This window comes from Balearica regulorum, chromosome 6 (assembly GCF_011004875.1).
Source record: "Balearica regulorum gibbericeps isolate bBalReg1 chromosome 6, bBalReg1.pri, whole genome shotgun sequence".
Lineage (NCBI taxonomy): Eukaryota > Metazoa > Chordata > Aves > Gruiformes > Gruidae > Balearica > Balearica regulorum.
Window position 1 is genome coordinate 19,708,653 of NC_046189.1, and position 24,777 is coordinate 19,733,429.

Consider the following 24,777-nt stretch of genomic DNA (forward strand, 5'->3'; position numbering starts at 1 on the left):
TTTGAGATAATACGTATTGCCCAAACAGCCATTACAGAATTCATAAAATTTGCTTAGCACTCTCTGAAATACCCCTACTGAGAACTAAAATGTTCCTCTAATGTACACATTCAATCTAAGATCACCCAATTAATGACTCTACCTTTAAATAACATCTTCTCTTAGCTGTGATGGAGAAAGGCTATTTGTTTTGAGCACAAAAGCAAACATTTACTGAATGACAAAATGGATATTCAAAGCAATCCAGAACAAAAATAATGAACACTGTATAACAAAAAGATGAACATTCATGGTTAATCTTTTTAATGTCTGAGTTTGAGATCTAAGTGAAATACCTTGGTGTTCTCATATCAATCAACCAGACAAAAATTACAAAGTGAAGGGTGTGACTCATGCACTCACTGGTACATTCAGCCAAAAATACCGAGTGGAGCAGATCCCATCTTTTCTTGCTTTCCAACACTGACTCTGGCTCCCAGCATCACTTCACCATCACTGCCCTGCCAAGAGTTGCTACCATCAGCAGTCCCTAAAATGTCACATATGCAGAAGCCATTCGTCAACCCCAAGAGTATCTTATATAGGCTTTTTATTTTTTTTTAAGGGAAGCATCAATCCCGTCTCACTTCTGTTGTCGATATCCCTTTACACACTTGCTCTCCAAGATTCTGCTGCCATCCCTAGACAGTGCTTAGGCCACATATTATTTGGAGTCAAGATACTTCCTCTGGATGAGAAAAAAGTTGCTGCCTGTTTTTTCATGTTAGTCATAGTCTGAGGAGTCTGCCTTGGAAAATCTACAGAGCTGTGAAAATGCACTCCTTTATGAGCAAGAAATACAACAGATGGTTATTATGTGACCTGGTATAGCTTCTGGGCCAGGGATTTATATTTATGTCGTTATTCTGCTGCATTTTTCTCTTTTATGTTCAGGGTTGTTTTCCCTCCATGAAATATTGCTATCTCTGTACTGATATCAGTTTCTTAGAAATTACATTTTTATTTGTCAGGATTTTATTGCAGATTGCTACAGATCCTCCCCAAATTTGACTAAAATATTGCTGTGCCAAGATTTTCAGATTCTCCGAAGAATTTTGCTAATTAGTTTGTTGCTTAGTAAATGCTGATTTGCAGGTCACATTAGAAACATCTTTTTTATGCATCTTGTAAATATTTAGAAAATAATTGTATACCCAGCAGTATTTACTTTTGTTGCTTACCCCTATCTGGTGGGACTGCATATGGCTAGAGAGGAGAATAATCCCAGCTGTCTTTTTGAGAACAGTTTTGTGCATGGCAGAATCCTTCTGTGAAGACCAAGGAAAACTTTGGAGAATCCTTTTTTTTTTTTTTTTTTTTTTTTATGGAAGAGAGCAGTGCACTGCTCTTCAGACTTCTGGTTCTGGTCATAGCCAACTCAAGGCCTAAATCACATCCTTGACTGGAAACCCTGTAGTATTCTGGGCACCTGCTGCTTTACAGCACAGTGAGCACTTTTCTTCTTGCACAATGGATCCATCCTTTTCATTGCGTGGTAGTCTTCCTCACCCCTTCAAATAAATACTATTGTGTCCTGGAGAAAGAACATTAAAGGGATGCTGTAGCATTCACCCTTCCAAAAGGCAGTCAGAGCTGTCCCTATAGAGCTCTGCTCTGTCATGCTGGAGGGCTCATTCTAGTATACAAGTACGTCTTCACACAGTCAGGTAAAAACAGCCGCTCACATAATTTCATGTTTCAGGTTGTCATATGGTTCTTGGCTCCTTAGAAGCTCCATTCACTCCAAGGACATCAGCCATTTCTTCCTTATGTTGAACACTATACCACCTTTCTGCACCCTCCCCTCCTTTTTTTTAAGGGAAGGGCAGAGGTGAATTATCAAAGAAAAGTACTGATTATTAAATTTTCATTGAACTAAAAAAATCTGCAGGAGTTTAAAGTGACTTGCTGGAACTGTTCAAAAGTGGGGAAGACTGCAGTTGATCAGATCTAGCCTAGTCACTAATATTCATGGAAAATGCTAGGAATTACTATCTAGAGGGGTTTTGGAACATATAGATAATTAGACTAAAACTGCCATAATTTTTGAAGCAGAAATTTTTTTTGCAAAGGTGCCACTATTACACTTTGTAGTGAGTTTCAGAGCAACTCACTGTGTTTTTTGAAATTTTCTTGAATCAAATGGTTCAGCTGTGAAGAAGAGAAGGCAGAAGTAAAACCAAAGCTTTGTGAATAGTATACAAGCCATGGGTGTTAGCTGCAAATTCAGATCTGGGTCTGGCTTTTGAATTCCTGAAAGTTGTGTCCTCTTTGAATCCAGGCTTTTGCTTTAGGCACACAAAGTAGTTCCAGCAGCTTTTATGGAGGCCTAATTAGGAGCATAATTTTTTTATTAAAGAAGAATATCTAGTTGATTTTTTATTTATATATTTATTAATAAAATCCTATGTCATATGGGACAAACCAAAGCCAAGCACGTATGCCATGTCTGCACCAAGAGACAAGTGTAATCGCTGTTCAGACAGTACAGGCCACATCCAGATGAAGCACTTTTTATAGAATCATATGGTATCTTATGGCATGGAAGGAGAGAGCGTGCACACAAGCATTATGCTGATATGGTGTTCAGACCTAGAAAGGGTGGATATCTGGGGACCGGGGCTATGGACTTACATAATTAATGGGAGGCCTTTTTTTTTGGCTACTGCGAGCTTGCATGTTGTCCTGTTAGGAAAAATGACTAATTCAAAGAGTATGGCTCTTAGTCCTTGGGCACACAAATCCCAGCTCCGAGTTTGGGAATGTAACTTTTTTCCATCAATCACTCAGTAAAGTATCTTGACTGATCTCAGATAGTGTTGTAAAATGTATTAGTTTTGAAAGTTTAAAAATTGGACTACAGTGCTGGATGCTTGTCGTTATTGTTGTTCTTACATTATCTCTGTATTACTGTTAATAAAATGTTTGTGAAGACATCATTAGAGCCTCTCTGTTACTGTTTTTCTGTTCAAGCTTTCTATTCATTACAGGATTGCCTGCCGATGTCAGCCAACTCAGTACTGTGAAGTGTATTTAATTTGCAAATGCAAGCGTATGGACTTTAAACATGTTAACAGGAAGCACATCATATAGTAGGTATTGTATGAAGAAAAGTTCTTCATTCGTGTTTTTCCACAAGAAGAAAGAACATTGGTTAGTTATGTTTAAGTTCAGTTGAGTCATCCATATAGTAAATGTTGCATCTGTATTACAGATTGAGAACCTGTACATGGTTAAGGATTTCCCACTTGCCATGCATTCTCCGACTAGCAGAATGTCCTAGGCACTGAAATTTGTCCATCATGGAGGAGTACCAGCTTTGACAACACCTTTAGCACTGTATTTCCCCATACTGCACGCGCAGTATGGCCACCTTAAGGTTCTTCCTTGTTAAAAGTTTTTGATTTCCATGACCCATACTATTTCTGGGATACTCAAGATTCCTGAGCAGAAGTTTTGAACAACCAGTAAAAGTATTGCTGCCAGACTGTTCTTTCTCCCCCTGCCCCCCCCCCCTTTTTTTTTTTTCCCCTCCTTCTCTTTTTTCTTCGAGGGAGCCCAAATCTTAAGGTGCGAGAGTTTCTTTCTGAGAGTTTAATAAGGGACATCTCAATCTCCCTATTGGGCTTCAGTTCTTTTTTTTTTTATTATTTGTTTTGGTCCATGGTGGCATGGGAAGCACCAGTGATCCGGATTCATTTTTAATTCACAATCAAAAATGAAAAGGCTTTACATGCAAGTACTGTCTATTCCTGAAGGCTTGTGCTTATTCTTAGTTGGAGTTTGGCATTTTGGTTGATTGTGCTTTTTATTTTTTGCTTGAAATAGGAAGTGAAATGTAAGAAACTATGGTCATGGCAATTTTTGCAAGCAGCAAAACTAGGATGCACAGGGGCTTCAGGCATGCACATCACCTCTCTAGTTTTAAAACCCAAATTTTGGACCGAAGCAAGTCAAAGAAGTTTGAGGTAAGTCTGACAACAGTACTTAAACTTCTGGATATGAGGCTGAGCCCATGGCCATTTCAAGATTGATCGTTTCTATTGCTACGTGCCATAAAAATACTTATTGAAAGTAGCATGTCTCTTATTCAGCTTTTGCTCTGTTTTCTAGCTAATTGATTATCTCATGGAATTTAATAACTGATGGAGCAAAGAAAAAAGAGTAATATAATTTCCTTCTCATTTACTTTCTCGACCTAATACAAGTTTACTCTTTGGTCTGAAAAAATTCCAGATGTTAAAAGGAAAGTGGATATTCCTCACCACATATGAACTAGTTTAATACAGTAATAGAAGCAGTAGCATGTTTTGGATAGGTACTGCATGGTTCAGGGAGGCTTGTAAGTCATAACATTGAAGTCTAAGTGACATCAACACAGCAGCTCTGCAATCAGTAGGAATGCAAAGCCTGTAGAATGGTGCTTGCACAATACAGAATCCACAGAACAAGTAATGTGTTTATTTGGCATAAGTTGTGAATCTGATTGTAAATAATCTGAGTTGAACTTCCAAAATACTTCGTATTTGTATGTGGCTTTACGTAGAAGGATTCTGCTGGGTATTGGCTCAGTCAGTACTGAAATGTATTTCTTCTTGGGCTAGAAAGCAATAGCTATTCTGATGAAAAGCACTATGGAGATGTTTGCTGCTGGCGCTGGAGAAGTGGTGATACAGCACACAGTTATTCATTTCTCAGTATGGGCCACATCAATCCCAAACAGTGAATACTCATTTCCCTAGTGAAAAAGGGCAGCCCAGGAACACTATGCATGTAGCATATTGGGGATATGAGTATAACATTAAGTCACCAACATTGTTTTCTGTGGTTTGTAGGAATTTATGACATATTTTTGATATAAATTCTGGGGTTTTATACCTCTGAAGTGTGGTGCCAAATAACATTTCTGCCTGAAATAGTATGATCTGTTATGGTATGATACTGTACTGAGAAAGTAATGTGGTACTACGGGTAGGTTGTGCCAAGAAGTAATAGAAGTAAGTTTTGAATTGCAGTTTTGTAATTATTACTTTTCAGTTCCTTAAGGATTGTGTTATTCTTGACTCTTGAGTTGATACGCAGATAGGAAAACGGTGGGCTGAGGGGAAAGCATAAAAACAGTTGCAAAATCTACATCTGGCAAAACTTTTCCATATGGAAAGAATTGGGAGATAACTGTACTCATGCGCTGTAAAAGCTGATGGACGAAACAAAAGGGAGGTTACTGCTGAGCAGGTACGAGCTGGTCAGATAAGGATGACCCCACCCCTCCGTTCCAATGCCTGATCCTACAAAGTCTTCAGACCACCCCTTTAGTTATTTTGTTTACATGATTAAATATAGCTAGTATTGTGCTCAAGGGACAACTCAGTACCTGTAAGCAACTTATGAGTATGTTAACAGAGCCTAGGCTAGGAGCCCTGGTTTCCCCATCACCCCAAGGTTGAATCGTTTGCCAGAGTCTCACCTCACCTGCTCCACCCTTGTCTCCTCACACAACTATGAGGGGAGCAGGCAGCCATCACTGGGAGCTCAGGGAGCTTGTCCTGGCAGCGGTCCCACCGTGGAATTGCCCCGGCAATGAAATTCCCCTTTCCACACCCTGTGCGCCCAATGAGGAGAGAGGCCTGCCTTCCTTGCCAGCTGTCCCCTTGGCGGTGCCCTCAGCTCTGTTTCCCTCACCCTCCTAGTCCCTTCTCCTTTCTCCAGTGCAGCTGGTGGGCGGCCACGAGGGCTGCTTCCCTGGAAGGGGAAAATCCCCTTGCTCCACTTCTGCCATGCAGAGGCCGAGGTGCCAGGGGACGGTGGTTGGGCAGCATGACGCGGGGGGCCCAGACAGAGGTGAGTCACGGCCTCAACGCTGTCTGCTCTGCTTCTGCTTCTCCCAGCAAATGTTTATATGGCCTTTTCCTAAGGGGTGAGGGGATTTATGTAAGCAACGTGCCAGAAAGCTGATTCAAGCCTCTGAATCCTATAAACTGTGTAACAGATGATGTCTTTCTGAGCTTGTGGTGAGGGCATCCGGTGGGGCAGGGAGCTGTGCACCCAGGAGTGCATCCACTGAGTGGAGCTGGGGCTCCTTTGCTGGGACAGAAATGGTGGAAGAGTGTTCTGCCATGCTGACATAAGGCCTGCACCTTGAAGGCAAGGGGCCTGCAGGGGACCAACCAACCTGTTCCCCTGGAGCAGTAGGGAAAAACAACTCAGAGGCTGGGAGAGGACTGCGAGCAATGTCCAGGCACCTGGAAAGCCAGGGCAAGTGGAGCAGCAGCAGCCCGCACCTGGCATTTGGCCTTGGCTGAGCAGCACTCTCACAAGGGCAACCCACAACAGCATCAGGAAATTCCCCCTTCTCTAGCAGTACCCTGGAAATCCAGGTCACGCCCTGTGTTTTCTTCCAACACATGATATTTTCCAGATCTGCTTTAATGTCTTTCCAGTTCCTTGGGAGCTTCCATTTCTATCTGCATTTATTGTTCCCACCCATCTATAGAGGCTTCCACCTTGATGTATCTTTCTTTTCATTTCTGATGGACACACGGTTCCCTGAAGGACCTGCCTGTGTTGTCCTAGAGAGAATCTTGGGGACAGATTAAGGTGATCTGCCTTTTCACTAGGGACCTGACGACTAAAGATGTGCCATCACTAGTATGCCAATTTTATTTGTATTGAAGCACCTAAGCCTTGTAGTTAGGTAAATTGTGCTGAATTCAGTGGAGTTATTTTAAACCTAAACGTTTATTCAGAAGCTTTGATTTAGCCTCTTCATCATTTACTTGTTTGCAAGAATTATCTGTTCTGCATCCACCTGGAGCTTATATTTTATTATATTTTGCGATCTAAAATCTGGCTAAAAGAAAAACCCTCAAGGTTGACAAGGACTAGGATTGACAGAACTATGGCTCTTTGAAATCCCTGTTGTCCATTTAAATTTTAATGTTTCTATCATTTGTTCCTCAGTGTAAATTAACAGCCACGGCAGTGTGTTGGGTTTCTTTTCTGAAGTCAAGACTTTAAATTTAATTCAATAGCCTAGATTTACAGCTATTCTATATTTCACAAGGCAGAATCAATAATGTGACTGAAGTGAAGAAGATAAAAATTTATGGTATCTTGCAATTTAATGGTTGAAAAGATGCAATTGGAGAGATCATAAATTGTGAAGGAGTTTATGCTTCATTGCTCCTGATTCAGTGCTTGCTGTTAGAACTTGATTTGTGACTATTCACAAGGTGTGATTAATGGTGTGATCGATGCTTGCTTCAGTGCAGTAAAGCAGTTGTAATGCTCTTCATTAGAATAAATAAAATAAATTGACTGAAGCTTTATAAAAACTGTGTAACATTTAAAATCTAAAATGTCAATTTTTTTTCCTGTTACAATTTAGGTTTCTTCAGGCAGTTTCCACCTACATCACATCACTCATTGTCATTCTTTTTGGATATTATAGAAATCCATGTGGGTTTAGGTTGGCTTTATGCAAAGCTCAGTGAAGGGGGAAAAAAAAAAAAAAAAAAAGGAGTTGAATAGGACTGACTAGAGTCTAAGATTTTCTGGTGGCTGTGTTTTGCCATCCTGCAAACGTACATTTATTCTCCTTTAACACATGCAAGTTTAAAGGAATCAAGGCAGAAAATGACCCTTCCATACACAGCTCTACTAAAAACAATAAAAATTAATAATTTTCATTGTTTTAAAATGGGATGGATGTATGATCGGCAACCTAGCAGAGACAATGAAGATAAAGAGGCATTTTAGGTAGCTTTTTTTTTGGTTTAAGGATGTTCATTACATAATCCAATGCTATCTCACAGTACGCTCTAAACCAGACAGGGGAATATGAGAAAACTGCCACAGCCATGAAAGGCAGTAGAACGTAATGATTTTGATGTTGTCGTTTGAAGAATTGGGCTCCAAGAGATGCAAACAAGAAATAGGGTAGAGAATGCCCTAGGATGCCTTGTACATGCCAGTTAAATCTTCTGTGGTATATGGATCATTTTGAAGCTTAAAAATGTCGAAGTTTAAACATGCTCTGTAAAACATGGGGAATGAAGAAATTGTACTGTGAAATTTAGGGGAAATTCTAGTGTCGCTTGAATCTAGAGGTCTTCCATTTGTTTCAGTCTTGTTTGCTTTTGTTTGCCTTACTGAGAGCTAAGCCTTGTAATTAGTTGGGAAAGTTCGTCAGATTTCCACTGTGCTCCCTTGCTCCGTTTTTCTTCAGTGTCTTTTGTCATAATGTGTGTAGAGATTTCAGGTTTGTGTGTGATTTTAAGAGGAACTATAGGTAAATCTAAAGCTACCAGACAACAAGGCATCATTTTAACAGCAGCAGTGAACTAAATATTTCCTATAATTTATGTATCTTAAAATATGCTGTAGCTACTCCAGGCATCAATGATCATGCCTTTGCTGATTGGAATTGCAAAGAGAATGATAAACGTAAGGAAACTACAAACGTTTTTGAAACATATAGCTATGTCAAATTAGTGTTTCTATTATTGCACACAGTATTTACAGACTAGTAGTTGTCACTTCACAAAAAAAAAAATATCTTAAGATAGATGATATTCTGTCTGTCAGCAGTCTGGCAGAGATTCAGATATTAACTGCAACACGTTCTGACAGTAAACACATAGTAAAATGCGTGAGACTATAATGTAAGTAGATAAGCTTTTCTTTTGTAGATGATTTTTTGCTCCCTCACTGTCAATTGAAAAGCCAGTAATTCACACACACAAATGAGTTTCTGTGAGTCATAAAAACTGGGTTTGGTAAGAACAGACACAACGTAGCTGCAGCCACAGCCCCCAGAGCCTTGGAGCTGAAAGATCCCAAGAGCCACAACGCAGTAGTGGCCAGGGAGGCATCGCTGTACTGGACAGTCATGGTTACTTGACCAGCTGAGTTTGCCTCTGTGCAACAGCTATCCAAAAATGTAGGGCCACAAGGAGATGTGAAGCTCTAATTGTGTTTAACACAAAGGAATGTTAACTCAGCCTAGAACACCACTGCTTGCATGGCAGGCAAAATACCCGTGTCCTTGCTTGTCTGGTTTGTTCAGTTTCTTTTTCCCCCCGCAAGCAGCTGATGACCTATCCAACCTATTATGTTAATTTGGGAAATAGCAATAGCAATAACACTGAGCCCTTAGACAGAACTTGTTGTCTTTATCATTACCAAAATGCATTATCAGTCTTGTTTTGTAGAAGGGAAGACTGAAGCATTGAACAAATTCTCCAAAGCCATACGACAAATTTGTTACAGTGTCCTTTCCACCTTCTCTTTAACCTACACCATATTCGCTTGGCTTTTGTGTCTATCTTGTCAATGGAGAAAGCCACACTCATTTATAAGGAGTGCCAGAAAGGATGCTGTGATAGGATTTTGTTTGGGACTTTTTGCTTACTTTCAACATTTTTAAAAAAAAATAATTTCTGTTAAGTGGGTATGTATGCAGATATATTCAGCCAGAAACACACAGGCAGTATATAAACAGAAGATTTTGTTACCAGGCTGACAAAAGATCATTTCACTGTGAAAGCTGAGTCCTGTATCTTCACATGTGGCATGTGGTAAGGGAATGGCTCAGATTAGGCTGGGTACTGAAAGCAATATCATAATACTGGAGAAACAGAATATTGCCATGTGAGGGGGTTGGCAGGGCTGAGCTATTGCACCTTAGCTGCTTGTTGTATCTAATCTAACCTCTTCAGAAACAGCTGGACTCTACACTGTGCTGTGTATAGACATTCTCAGTTAGCTCCACCAACACTAAGGATTTCACCTGGCAGAGGAAGCTTTTGTGAAGTAGGAGAGGGTGTGAATTGAAATAGTTCTTCCACACTGCCTTTCACAATGGTCTTTTTTTTCTTCAATTAATGCCTTTCTGCAGTCTAAGTTAGTCCACTTCAAAGTGAACTAAACAAAAAGGTTACTCTTCAGGCAGAAAGATTGTTCGCATAGGAAACTATTTCAGAATGGCTATTCCTGGCTTTTTCTGAGTGGAAAAAAGAAAGTCATTAGTCCCTCAGAAACCTGTGTGCTTGAAATATGGAAAGGATGGATGGACTAGTGCTGGTTCACTGTCACACAAAGGTGGCTATGTAGCCCACTGTCCAGCTTTATATGCCCATGATACACCATGTGAACATCCAGACAGTTCATGCCTTCCATTTATTTTTCCTCCTGAAGGAAAGTTGATGTTTCTTGTCCAAACAAATCTATTTCCTCCTTGTTTGGGTATGTTCTGCAAATATTGGCTTCTCTCTTGCATCAAATATTCTCCTCTCTGTTCTTTGTAACTGTGACAGTAGTGAACATTTAACAGCACCATAAAATGCTGAGTGGTTTCAGTTGAAGTTCTCAAACAATTTCAAGTTACAGATGGAAAAACTGAGGCATGGCACAATTTACCCAAAGCTATGCTTTGAGCCTATTTGCAGGCCCTTACTTCCTTAAGCTGAGCCCTGCATCCTGTCCAGTGGGCCATTCCAGCATGGGGAAAATCATGCCTCTCTACCCAGTGGTACCTTCTTGCTTTTTGAAGGAGATGTGGGCTCTACTAGCAGTAACCAGCAGATGCTGCTGAAGAGCATCAGTACTAAACCTACTCTCACTACTTTTGTCATTTTGGTACTTTTGGTACTTTTGATGCTGAAGGGCATACCATTTATTCCTGTTTTGCTGTTGCAAATTTGAGGTGGGCTGACAGGGTCTATTTCTTTGTTTCCTAGGAGAGAGCACAGCTTGGGCCAGATGCAGGTATGTCATTAGGTTTATGCCATTCCTGTTTGATATTTGCAGCTTTCATGAGAGATACTGCTACTAGTAGATGATCCTGCTGTTACCTTCTCGTGAAGTGCATCTCCCCAAAGTGAGCAAATTATTGCAGAATTGTGTTTTGCGTGTGTGGATGTAGGTTTGGGGTTTTTTTTAACCAGTAGAATATAGAACATAGAAAAAGAAAGCATTACAATCCTGAAACCCTTCTATAGCTACTCACTCAGTAACAGGAGGATGTAGCTGTCAGCTACAGGGAGGTAGGAATCATGGTTAGAGAAGAAAAGAGGTATTTGTGTAGTAGTGCACCAGATAAATACACAAGTATTGCCACATTGCAGCTAACTCACTGCTGGCACTGTTGTCCAGTCTTACATTGGTTTATAGGTGTATAAAATAATGCTGAACAGTTATTTTCATATGAAGTGGAGGCTTCTAGACATGGAGTACTACTACTTTTGGAGGGTAAAAAAGTGCCTAACTCTGCTTTTTTTGACTTACCTCTCTTATTATAATTACTGCCCCTGACCCCCAAGGGAAGGCAGGGAAAAAAAATCTAAAGTACCTGCTAGGCTTAAATGTCCAGCCAGCAAACATTAAGGACATAGAGAAACAGAAAAAGGCTGAGATATCTTAGGTCATTTTTGACACAGTCTGATACCTGGATATGGGGAAAAGAAAGACTCTCACTGTTAATACGAAGGTGCAGAATTCAGGAGTGAATTCCCCCTGCCCTTAATTCAGAATAGAGCATTAGTCATAGTGTTGCACACTGAGGAAAATTTCCTTTTTCCACAAAGAAGAATTTTGCAGCCTCATAAATTTCAGTAGTAAGAAAATGTTTCTTATGTTCACTCTTTCTTGTATGTAATCTAAGTTAATAGCTAAGTAATCATATATTCCTATTTCATAAAAAGGAATTATCTGACAACTCCTTTCAAATGGCTGTAGACTTGTACTCTCTCTTCATTGTTACTACACTAAATTCTTTATTTCATCTTCCCTGTTAAATCAGCCCAGTGCCCTGAATATAGATTTTACTTTTCTTCCAACTTGCTTGACAATGTCATTTGAAGAAAACATTCCTAGACACCAATGGAGAGGGAATGTTGTTTTCTTGCTCCATTGTAAGATACAGTTGTGTAACATGGCTCCAAATCACATCAGCCAAAGTGCTCGTTTACACGTTGGCTTTTAATAGCAATGGTCATTTCCCCAGCAAATTTCTAATAATGTCTTTCTCTTAGAACTGTATACCCTCCTATTTGCTACTACTTCAGATAGCAATGAGTGTTACAGTACAGTGTATAAATGTATTTAGGAAATTCTACTGTCTTCCTCTTGCTATTACCACTTTTTTTCTGGTTCTGAGTGTCTATGTCTACTGTCTACCAGTTTCTTAAGGATCCCTCGCAGTTCATTAAGGAGTTGCTCAATTTATTAGGAACCAATCATGCATTCATACCTTCTTCCATCTGAAGTGCACTTTTAAATGTTAGACTACACACTAATCAAGTTGAACATAATAATGAGAGCACGTTCACATTGTTAAGGTAAATGACCCAATGCATTCATAGTGAAGACATATTTGAACTGCAGTTTGTGATTTTCATTGCAATATTGAACATTATAGACAACTCTGAATTGTGTTGTTTAGTGGCAGCCTTGCAAATATGTGATTATTATTACATTGCTGGCAGAACTCTGGACATTTCATTGCTGTTTTGTGTTAAGTTTCTAAGTGCCATTAACTGGGGAGGATTTTATTGTGTAAATTTCTTCCTATAAGTTAGACTAATAATGCATGAATGGAACATGCACTTTTACATACATGCATCTTTACACTTACATACAGTAGTGAATGATATATCAGGCTGAGCTTGATACTACGCGCCTGTTCTCAGGAAGTAGGTATTTATTATCAGCTTCAGTGTTAATAACACAGGATCCGAAACTGGCAAGTGGAGCTAAAGGAAAAAAAGTCAATTAATATTTTGGGGGTAGGAATACAGGAGGTAGTAAATGCATAAAACCTTTCTCTTCAACATGCTTAATGGGGCACACTCTGGGATTTGGATGTTTTACTTTTTTCATTCCCCAAAAAGGGAAAGGAATTCTTTGATGCAGTTTTTACAGTTCTGCAGGAGAACCTAAATTCCATTTGTGCTGTGTGATGCATTCTATTCTAGGATTTCTGCATGTGAAAAGAAAAAGACAATTTTATATGAGTAAGTTGGTCTGATTATGTTCCTACAGAGCAAGCAGGATTAGGCTTCAGCTTTGTAAAAGGATGCCCAGTCTCCTGGGGCTAAATGCACAGCTAAATGAAGGTGAAGCATGTGCAAGGTAATCTAGTGAACATGGGTAATGATAGCAGTGAATATTAGCAGACATTAGTGACCATAATGTGTTCCCGAGGTCCCAGTGTTATTTGGTTTCTGGACTCAGCATGCACAGGCTGCTCTGGCTGTGTATACTGTGCAGGTGAAGCAGCGCTCACTGTTCTCCACATGCCTTCCTTCTGGTGAGCAGGAGAGTTCCTTGGGCAGTGGAGTTCTTTGGCCTGCTGCTTCTTCATAACATGCTTTATGACTGAATATTTTCTCCTGAGAACACTTCAATTGGAGTTCATTGCCTTGTGTTGATAGGCTTGCATGTACCTCTAGGAAACCACATGCCAGCATGGGTGCTCACCTATCGTTCTGCTATTCCTCCTAAGTGATGTAGGCCAGATTTTTCCACATTCTGAAGTAAAAGTTTCCACAACGGTTACTTTCATGTATGTACCACTCCCAGAGATATAGATATAGTGCAGACCTGTCATTGCTGTTATTACAAATTTCTGTGCATCAGTTAAGTCTCTCAGCGTGAGTTTGAGGTGTGCTTTTAAGTCATTGTTCCTGTTTTCAAAGCTATAGTTTCATTTCAGTATAAAATTCTAGACTAATCATCTCTCCTCTAAAGTCATATGGGCAATTGCACATTAAAGAAAAAAATTGGCCTAAGCTTTGCCAGCTTTTTTTCAGGCCAGGGAAGATGATGAAAGAAAAGGGCACAATTCTTGGAACAACCGAAACCCTGCATCCAAAGTCTGTCAGCCACATTTCTTGGGGCAAGCGTGTATCCTCCTGCTTTGGTCCTCACATCTTTCACCTCAGGATGTCTGGAAAGCAGCACCCTACTACTTAGGGCAATAGCAATACGATAAGAAAATTCTCACTCTAATACCAGTATTTCACCGTTTAGAACACAGTGGCCAAAACGTTTACGCTAGGTTGCTTTTGATGTTTTGCATGGTTTCTGTCTCTTTCTTACCACTGCTTATGTTCTTACATTTTACTTTATCATTTTATTTTTCTAAGTACTATAATTTACAACATCATATCATTGGTTTTCATTATTTTGGCTGTACCACTCATGTTCCTAACATAAAGTAAGCAGTGAAAAATGGGCACCATGCCCAAACTCTCAGAGATATTTATATGTCTCTAAAATCTAAACTGGAGGAGGCAAATGGAAAATTTGCATTTTTTGCAATTGAAACAAGCTTAACATCTTGCTGAAAATGCTGGAAAGCCAAACCCAATTTGCAGTCAGCAAGAACGGGGGCACATGGAAACTTAGATGTGAACTCTGTACATTAGTAAATATTGGCTTACTCAGTTGAGGTGAAAGGATTTGTGCAGCAAAGGAAAATAATTTGATTTGTGATATTTTTCCAAGAGAAAGGCAGAATACATCACCTGGCTGTACTTCATTCTCCTCTTACAGATAAGTCAGTGTCATGCTCTGTGTGAGCCCCTGCAGTACTCTGTGAGCCACATGTTCACGTGGGTTTTGCAGACTGGCTGAGACTGAAGATTGCTTTCAAATATTAGGCTGCACTGCTTTTGCTTAATGTGTCTGATCTGTTTGGTCAGACAAAATCCTAATTAGAGAGGAGCTACTTCTAATGACCATGTGACATTGTTATGGTAGGATAGGTACATTTTCTAGTGCTTCTAGTTTTAAATAGGAGAACAGCAAGTTTCACTGTTTTACTTAAGGTAATACTGCACAGTTGGATGCATCTGTTTTCTCTGGTATTTTGTCTATGTTTTCCTTTCTAAAGTGCTGCTCAGTGTGGTTGGCAGTTTTCTCACTGTTAGCATTCTAGTAAAATTAGTTGTTGCTTTTAAAAAAGAGAAAGCAAAGTGATCAGTGAACCATTACAATGAAAAATGTTCAAGAAGCATCTAAGTTCTAATGTATAATCTCAAACATATGTCAAGAATCTCAAGCCTTGGAGCCCTATTTAATTTTTCATCCAAATATATGTCGACTGCTAAGGCCAAGATTTTCTAATATCGTATTTGGTGAAAAATTATTTTCTGACTAAAGAAACTATTTCATTTCAAAGGTTCCACAAAAGTTTTATCTTTTATTAAAAAAAAAAAAAAAAAGAAAGAAAGAAAAAAAGAAATGCAACACCACCCCAAATACTTTGGTAGAAAACTGAGATGTTTACATTTGAAATTGCTACCAGAGTAGCTGTAGCTGGGGTGACTTGTTCTCGTTAGTGGTTCCTTGTTAATTTCTACCATGTGCTGCCATGACACATTCACTCCAATGGAAGATGAAATCCAAACAGAGATCCTGGTTTGGGGGAAGAATAGTGACAAGATGAAGCTTCACAGCAGTGATGTTCTGGCTCGAAGGCAATGTTTCCAAAATGCAGGGTATGCTCACTGTATTCCTTGTCTCCGTCATGAGGCCCTTCTGTTGTAATTACTTTCTGCGTTCCTCCTTTTCACGATATCTGCTTTTTCTCAGATTATAGTGGCTTGCGTTTTTCTAAATGGATGCTAATTTTTTGGAATTTGTGTTTCTTAGTGGGAATTTATTTAGCATTTGGGTTTCAGTGCAGTTTTGTCATTGTGCCATCTGCTGGAGTTGGGAGCCCACCCAATACAAATGAAGCCACTCTACCCTGACATTGCTGCAGAGTCTCTAAGGACTCCTATGAATTGTTGAGTGTGAGAGGGGTTTTTGGCTGGATCTGGTTTGGCGATACTCTGACAACCACAACATCCGCAGAGGACCCTGTCACATTCTCTGTTCTTGCTGGATATTGGCTGTCCTCAAGTCTGAGTTCAGATTGGCATCAGTGTTAAAAATGCCATAGGATCCCTCTGTAAGGACACAAAGAACCATTTCAAACACAGAGGCTGCAGGAGGGATAAGCTTTACCAGGTGACAGAGGGTCTTTAGCCATCCCAGCCATTAATTCTGCAATAGCCTCGGCACAGTTTGCTTCTGCAAGTGAGGGCTTGTTCCCACACCAGTGGAATCACTACCTCCTAGGCACCCTGTAACTTAGGTTTGTGCTTCTGGATTTCTCTTCACTCTCCAAACCTTTCCTCTCAACTCCTTTAAACAAGAAATCTCTGCCCTTCCGCTTGCCCTTCTTCCTACTATCCTCTTTGCTGACTGGCAGGGACAGCAGAGTCCTCCATCTGCTCAAGCCTTTCCAGACTGAACCCTTTCTAGATTGTCAGCAAAGTGTGCTTTTGTGGAAAAACTCTCTGTCTCCTGGCACTTTGATATTGAGCTATGACAAGGATCAGACTGAGTCGGCACTGGAGTGATGGCTGCTCCCTTTCTCTCTTCCTGCACGCCCAGGGGAAAAAAAGCAAATGGGAAACACCCATCCCTTGAAAGGATGCACGTGACAAGCGGAAGGGAGGAGTGTGTGCAAGCTGCCCACACGTGTAGTATGCATGTACCCACATCCTGTTCCACTCTGCTTTTCTTGCCCGGTCTTGTTCCCGAACATACACTGTACTTGCCAAACCTGGCCTAGAGGTGAACAGGAATCAACCAGCTGAATTATTTGCACAACAAACCCAAAGGTTGTCTGCAGGATGCTGTCCAATATGACCTGGTTGCAGCCTTAACCACTGATCCACCATGTCCTTCTTGTGCCATTTCCAAAGCTGCTTGCTTTCTGCTGAGAGGCTATGAGGCTGTGCCAGAGAAAACTAAAATTCACCTTACTTGGGGCCATGGCCCAAACTTCTGTGTAGGAAATCCAGGACCAAAAGAGCTAGTTGATAGGTGTTGCAGATACCAGGGGGTGTGATGCAGATAGGTATGTGCCACTGCACATACATGCAGTTTTTTCTATGAAGTCTGATCCCCTTAAATGCCCTGTAGATACTAGAGGCCTGGCTGAGCAGGTGTGCAGTGCTGCTGGGTTTATCCTTGTAATGAGAAAACTGCTGGCACAGCCCCAGGGCAGAGGGGAGAGAGGTCCCCACCCTTTTCTCTTCCCTTTGCCTCTGTCGCTCCTCTTGCAGTACACATCCAGGCACTGCTGTGCTCACCCCTGAACATGTGATGTTGTTAGGCTGCAACCTAGACCCATGTATTACAACCAAGGCCAGGTGATAAACTTTAGCACCTCTTGGGAGAGGTGTTGCATGTCATCTTTACTGCCAAAGGGCTCACACTGGAAGGAAATTAACTTGTAGTGGCAACAAGGATTAAATCACACTGGATGTTTTTTTAAAAAACAAAATAATTTTCCAAGACTTTTTGTCTCCCTATATCCATCTCTTCTCTCATTTTTATTTTACTCCAATTAGTATTTCCTCAGGGTTTCCCTCTCTTGCTATTTGTCTCTGTTTCTTTCATTCTTTCATTTTATTCTTTCCCAAGAAAGAATTTTCCCTGAACAGGTGGAGTTCAAAGGCTTGTTTCTTAACAACTCTGCTGGGAAATGTCAGTGCTCGAGATTAGAAGTTTACAGTCTAAGCCCATATTTACCAATGCTGAACTTCCTAACAGTCTTGCAGGTGTCTCATCTGCATGTTCTTAGGTTCTTTAGAGAAGGGGGAAAGTGAGAATTCATTTACTTTTCTTTTAAAAGTACAATGGACTTCTCCAGTTTCCCACCCTCTTTTTCCCTTCATTTGCACTTCAGGCAGCTCTCCTGCATGTCCTCATTGCTGGACCTGACAGCTCCATTGAAGGACGATGATAATATTGTGGGGCATGATAAGTACAAAGTTCTTTGGCATGGAAAAATCAGGCTGTAACATTACATTTGTCTCTTTACTTGATAAATAGGATATACTTGTTACTGGATGAGTGCTTTGTTCTGAAAGATCCAGCTGGCTCCTGGCCTGCATTTATATCACTCATGTGGTGGCTAACTAGACATTTTTAATGCTTAATAAAAATGTTTGTTTATTATATGGGCTGTATAAGATTGATGATACTCATACTTTTTCTGATGCTGCTGAACTACTTCAGATTTGCACATGAGGTATTGTCACCTTTTAGCACCTTTCACTGCTTTGGTTTAATAATTTGATAGTTTTAAGCATCTTTCAGATATGTCCTGTTTGGTGGTATCAAAGAGAGATTTCCTTATCATCTGAGGAGGATAATTTTCTCCTTGAAGGTCTGCAAGGAGATCCAGGTAGAGGACCTCTGGCAAATTGTCTTTCTGTATACCTACGTTGTCTCATCTGGAAAGTGAGTGTCTATGTTTAGTAGCTTTTGACAGAGAAAATTTCCATTAAATTTCTTTCCCTTTTCAGAAGTAGTACTGGTAATTTGAAGGTTTGCTGCTAGTATTTTCCAGAGTAATCTGCACCAGATGAGCCAATGCCATGATAAGTAGTAGCTTGATTCCTTGAGGTAGTGCCAGCTGAGTTGGTATGAAACAGTGAATCCTCGCAGTGCCTGGTGAGTCTTCAGAACGCTGTGAAGCTAACTAGCCAGGTTAGCTGGATTGTCCTAGTTCTGTAATCAGCTTGGCTAGTCTTAGTTCTGCAGTCTCTGCATCACACTTAATTGTGTGGTATAAGCATGCCCTCTAGCACCTTATTTTCCCCCTCATTTTTCTTTTTTTTTTCAATTTTATTGACAGAAACAGTTGCAATGTTGCATCCATTCAGGAAAAAAGCCTAGCAATTTTTAAGCCAGACCACTTACCTAGCCAGAACTATAGAGGAAAATAATTTGTAAGTGGAAGCTGGTTGTAGTCTTAGCTTGAAGGTGCTGCCATCTGTCAGAATGAAATAGTTGTGTTTATGTAGAACCCTACACCTGAAGACCTCAATATTAAGACTATTAAACCACATAACATCCCAGTGAGGGACCTAATAATAGCATATCTGTTATGCAGATGGAGGAGATAAAACTGCGTTAAATGACTTGCCCAAGAAATCACTATCTGTTACTGGCAAGAACAAGAATTGAACTAATTGACCCCATCTTTCAGAGCCTGCTTTAATCCCAAGACAATTCTGCTTCCTCATCCACAACTATTTCACTCACAGCTTATCTTAACATGTTTTATATAAACAGCCAGATAATTGTAATGTGTCTGAATTTTGTAAAGTGTCTTCCAATACAAAACCCACATCTGACATATTAAGCATATTCATTTTTCTGTCCAGCTCCTCCAGTTCATAGGTTCGTCTAAATGATAAGGTATTATGAAGCCCTATATTTTATTTTTCATTTGGAGATTTGTAGAGAGCAATTTTTTTCTTTCCCTACCACCTCACCAGATTATAATTTTATCCACTACACAAGCTAACTTCATACCTCATTTCTGCCATTGATATGGCTATTTTCTACAATGCGAATGAAGTGCCTGGCATGATAAATATTGAAGTGTATCTGTAGTTTCATTTTCACGTACAATCGACACTTTTCAAAGAATAAAACCATTGCTGCAGTATTTACTAAGTGTCCCTATTTTAATTCTGATCTTCTTGAAAAGTATTTCAATGCAGCAAGCAATTCAACATCATTTCTCTTCATTTATGGCCATATTATATTATTTCAACATAATCATGCAGTAGTAGAATGAGTTATGTTTATGGCATACCATTCATATTGGAAAATGTGCATATAGATATTGCAATAATTCTACTATTACATTTCACTACCTTTTCAGTGACAGGAAAATGCAGTATTCTACTACACTGACTAACAAATACTAGACAATGTAATCTTGCGGAAATACCTGTTCGCATTTTAGTTTTGCAGTGTTAATAATCTGTCAGTATTAGCAAAAAATTAAGATGAATATCAAGTCTGTATATTCTTAAATGCTGTGTATTTCCACTTTTTTACTTTGCCTATTAATTTGTCACATTAACTTGGTATACTAAAAACATACAAGTATAGTCATTTATATCAGTGTTTGAACTCTCCTAACAGTTTAACATAATCTTTCTTCTGCTACTAATGTAGAGGTATTTCTGCATCTTGTCTTTGCGAATAGGTTGTCTTCATTCATGCTGCTGAGACAGTTTGCTTGCAATATTCTGTAGCTGTCTTTCTGGAGAAAGGGGAATCAACTTCGTTGGTTAGGAAGGCTGAAGTTGGGAAAGAGGTCTTTCTGTCTGCCAAGATTATCAAACTATCAGAAAATTATGCAATGGTCCAAGTCCCTTGCAACTACTACACAGTATCTCCTGTGCTTCTGTGTCTGTAACATTCTCTATGCTTCAGTGGGCCTGATTCTTTCCCACAGCTGAGCTTTGCACCACTTAAGGTGTACAAGAATCAGTGGTTTCTCTTTAGAGTCATACTGGTGGGAAAAAAAAAAAGGGATTTAAAAAATCAGGACAAAAATCCTTATACCACATGCACAGTCTCTGTGTAACTCAATTAGCTCAATTAATGATGAGTGGTAACTCTTCAATAGAAATGCTGTCAATTCTGATAGATTTTTTTTACATCCTCTTTACCTATCCTTGATCAAATCTAGACATGTTTTTTAGGAGAGCAAATCATTTATTTAATGCAGTATAACTATCACTCATTGTCATAAATGTGAAAAGTTAAATGACTATTTTCCTGGTGTAAACTATTAGTTCTATAACTTACATTTCAAGAGGGAGGGAGAAATAATTGCAATTACAGGGATTTTAGCACACTAGTTATTCAATTTTGAATTGTTGGACATGGGCAGAGAATACTGTGATACACAGGTTTATTTTTGCTGCCTTTATGCTAAAGAAAAAATTTAAAATAATAGCTATTATTTGTGTACATCCTGCAGTTCTGCAGTGCCATGGTTGAGCCAAGTAAAATTAATTTTGGAGATTCCTGCACAGGATTTGCTGAAGCAAAAAGTTAACCAAAAATAAATAGGAAAATAGTAGACAAGGAGGATAAGTGTCAATGGCAAAGAAATATGCAGCTTCCAGAATCTGCAAGTCCTGGCTTGACATCCTCTCAGTTACCAGTGAAAAATGAGTTGAAGACCTGACTTAACTTTATGAGGTTTGGAGGACCTTCAGCGTCTGCAGAGCAAACGTGGCAGAAAAGGCAAAAAATTAAAGGATGTTTCCTAGATGGGGTTAAACTTTCAACCCCTCTGTGTCCACATCCTAGTGGAGAAACTTTTTTCCCCCACTTCCTGTACTGCACAGTTCGGCATTGTGAAAAACACAAAAGGAGATTTCCTTTTTTAACATTGTAGCCTGGCATCTCTTCTTTAAATGCACTTACAGGCAGAGCAATAAAGGGAGGTTGTGCCAAACATACACCAGAAATATTTGTTTTTTCCAAGGTTTGAAACAATGAAAACTAAATACGCTAAAAACCGTAGAAGTGTTTTCAGTTATGTCGGTGGTAACCCTTTCTAATCATTAATCATTAGATATTACAGATGACTAACAAGTAACATCACACATGATTTCAGTTAATTTCATCTGACCATGTTAATTTTGGTCTGGGAGAGGGGAAGAAATTCGTTCAAATTACTACCCAAAAAATGACATTTAGACTCTGAAGCAGCTGGTGTTGGAGCAGTTGGGTCAGGTAGATCCCATGGGTTGTCTCCTGGGAGGACCTGTGCTTAAAATGAAACACCTGCTTGGATATTTATAGGCCTAAGGCATTGCCTTAACATTTACTGTAACAGCATCTACTCTGTTGGCAGGTGTTCTCAAAAAACCCTTGGAAGAGAAAACAGAGATATTACGCTCCTTTGGGCTGTTAAAGGTAATTAATTTCACTGATTATCTTAATATTCCTGACACTAATGCCTGTTCTTCCATTTAGCTTCATGCTCTAATCCAGCAATGCCTTGACTACAGCTATCAGTAAAAGTTTTAATAGTTTTCAGTTGATGTTATTTGTTAGTAGGATTTGCTTAGGATTTTTAGTGTTGTAAGAATCAGCCTCTGAATCGGTCTTCAATATTCATTGTAACGCTGAGTACCTGAGACTTCAGAGAAAGGGACTTGTGGAATAATGTGTCCTTGCACTGGACTGCAGAGTGGGAGAAGAAAACAGAAAGAAAACTCACCACAAAAGTCATTAATTCCTTGTAAGTTGGAGGTAGACTGTGGGAGCTTTAGCTTGTGCAGTAGCTCTGAGGCCTCTGGTTCCTCAGCTGCTATCTGCTTGTGGAAATTTTTTTACAAGGAAACCTCACAGGGAAAATTTCAGCATAAAAGGAGCATTGGGAAAACTAAGACAACCTTAGAGCCTACTAGGTTTTCTGTGGGTTCCCTGTTGCTACCTGTGGAGATTTCTGTTACCGTCTTTCTTCATGTTCCTTGGATCACTGAAAGCTCCCACCAGATGTGCATATAAAGTCACAAAGCTGTGAAGACAACTGATGTTTGTTCTCTGAAAGACAAAGACCTATGTGCAAAAGGAGAATCCCCATGAGGGTACAAAAGAGGTGTTTCCATACTTGCCATAGAAGGCAAGTGAAATCTTCTAGAGATAAGTTCTCTGGTCACTCACAGAAGTACTTATGCATTGTTGTATGTCTAAATCATGGCCAACATATCTGAGGAAAAAAAAAATCTACTACTGTAGTTTAAATGCACACACCCAGACATGTAGGCTCAAAGGTAGATGTAGGTTTTTAAGGGTTCCACGTTATTTTGCAGTTTAGTTTGGTACTACAGAATAGAGTTGTTGGAAACAAAAAGGAAAAACCTAAAGTAAATTTAACTTAGGCAGACGCTGGGACATTAGAAACACACAGAAGAATTGATTAATGTCAACTTCTTCCGGCAGTTTGGACAAATTTTTTTTTTTACATTTGAGTTCTACTTAAAGTCCTGCTTTAGAAAGCCTCACTGCTGCGCTGAAAGGTTCCACAAAGTGCTCAGCAATAACTAGTGCAACCAGGACACAACATGACTGCAGGGTGAGCAAAGGAAACAAGCAATGTAAGCAGAGCCTCAGGGTGGGAAATGTATTTTCAGGTATCGTTCCTGACTTTCTTTAACCCGCCCCTTGTCAAGTCAAGGGCAATGTATTTCCAGTCTAGTTTAGAAGGATTACATATGCTGTTTGCTAACTGCAGTATAGTATTTTGCTGTTATTGTTTTGTCAGAGTTTTGGTTATGTCAAACATTTTGGTGCTGGCTGAATGAAAAGGGAAAAAGAGATGCTGCTGGGTTTTTTCCCAAAAGCCCAATGGACTACTAAGGTGTGGGAGCTTCAGGGCTTGTTACCTTTTTACTTGAAAGGCTTTGAAGCATAATATGTCCAGGAAGACCAAATCCCCAGTGTGCACCCTGTTAAAGTTTCTTAGTCTGTCCTTTGTAGTTTTTTCACTTTTTATAAAATACACCTATGTGTCTGAATGAAAAGTGGCTAAGACTGACTAGGAGTTTAGAGTAATTACTTTAGTATGCTTGGATCAAAATATTAGTCTTCTGGATACCACTCTTTAATAAATCTAGACCAGGAGAAATTATAATCTAATTGCCAACTCCAGACATATGCATTCAAATGAATCTCTTTTGGATTTCTATTGGGTTGTTACGTGAGCAGGAGAAGACAAGTATTGCAACTCTGTGAATCTAGGTTGTCCTGTGTTTTTCTTTTTTAAAGTATCTAAGAGATTAACAGTTTTTCTGACTTGAAATTATCCTTTTTCTTTTGTGAAGAACAACTCAACAGCCAGACTTGCAGTCCTGTGCTATTGCACGTCACATTTTAATATCTCAATGTATTTTTTTACACACATAAATTTATTCCTGGAATTCTTTTGGATTCTCAGTGAACAGATATTCTTTAGTTATACATATATATTAAATATCTTGCCTTTCTCTCTCTCTCTCTCTCTCTTTTTTTTTTTTTTTAGCTGCTACAGATTCAGGATTCCTTTGGACAAAGTGAACCACCCAGCTTTCCCATAGATTGAAAACCTGTTATTAACCTAATTTGCAGATCCAGGAAGTTAAACTAGCTGCCATTGTTAATCCCATGCAACGTGATGTGTGACAGAAGAGAACCCAGAAGTTTGGCTCTGTGAGTTTTAAGTTAAGCTCTGGTAGAGCACTTTCATGGCTATGGTATAATAGAGCTCTCAATGGTGCAAGTGGTAGGTTAGAGGCAATAAGCTGAACTATCTAACCCATGGGTAAATGCATAAGCAGAGTGATTTTCAGCCCCGTACCAACTTAATATGTAGGTCATAAGAGGAGGGGTGGTGTAGAACGTGAGCAGAAACCAGCATTTTGTGGGACAAAAGGGTAGATTGTTGCTGGCTTATTGGCTGACTTGCAGTTGGGCAAAGAAGTTAGCCCTTGTCTTGGAGAGGCTGACTGCTGGGATTTTTTCCTACATGGAAGATATTCCAAATCTACAAATATAATTTGGTGAGAGGAGGCCAAATTTGGGCCTGTCAACTTTGACACATCCCTTAAAAGATTCCAAATGATAGAAATGGTGTGTAAGAGAGTTGTAACAAAGGAGAGGTTTTCAGTTCTTTTAACAGAGAGCTACATAATCACACTTTCTTGCAGAAGCATTCAGTGTGAAGATCTGTCAATAGAAATCTCAAACTGTGAATATACAATTGAGCTTTATTATCCTTTTGTTATTTTGTAACTACATAGGTATGACAGACAGAAACTGACTTTAAAAGAAATTCACAATTGTCAGTGTGTCACATGCATGAATCCCACT

General features: G+C 39.5%; 1 long non-coding RNA gene across 1 annotated transcript; it reads left to right on the forward strand.

The window, feature by feature from the left end:
• The first annotated feature begins 3,879 nt into the window (after positions 1 to 3,879).
• LOC142602263 (uncharacterized) lies at positions 3,880 to 24,152 on the forward strand. Its single transcript, XR_012835928.1, has 3 exons — positions 3,880 to 4,007; positions 21,779 to 21,840; positions 23,951 to 24,152. It is a non-coding gene; the product is annotated as an uncharacterized LOC142602263 (long non-coding RNA).
• Positions 24,153 to 24,777: the final 625 nt, after the last annotated feature.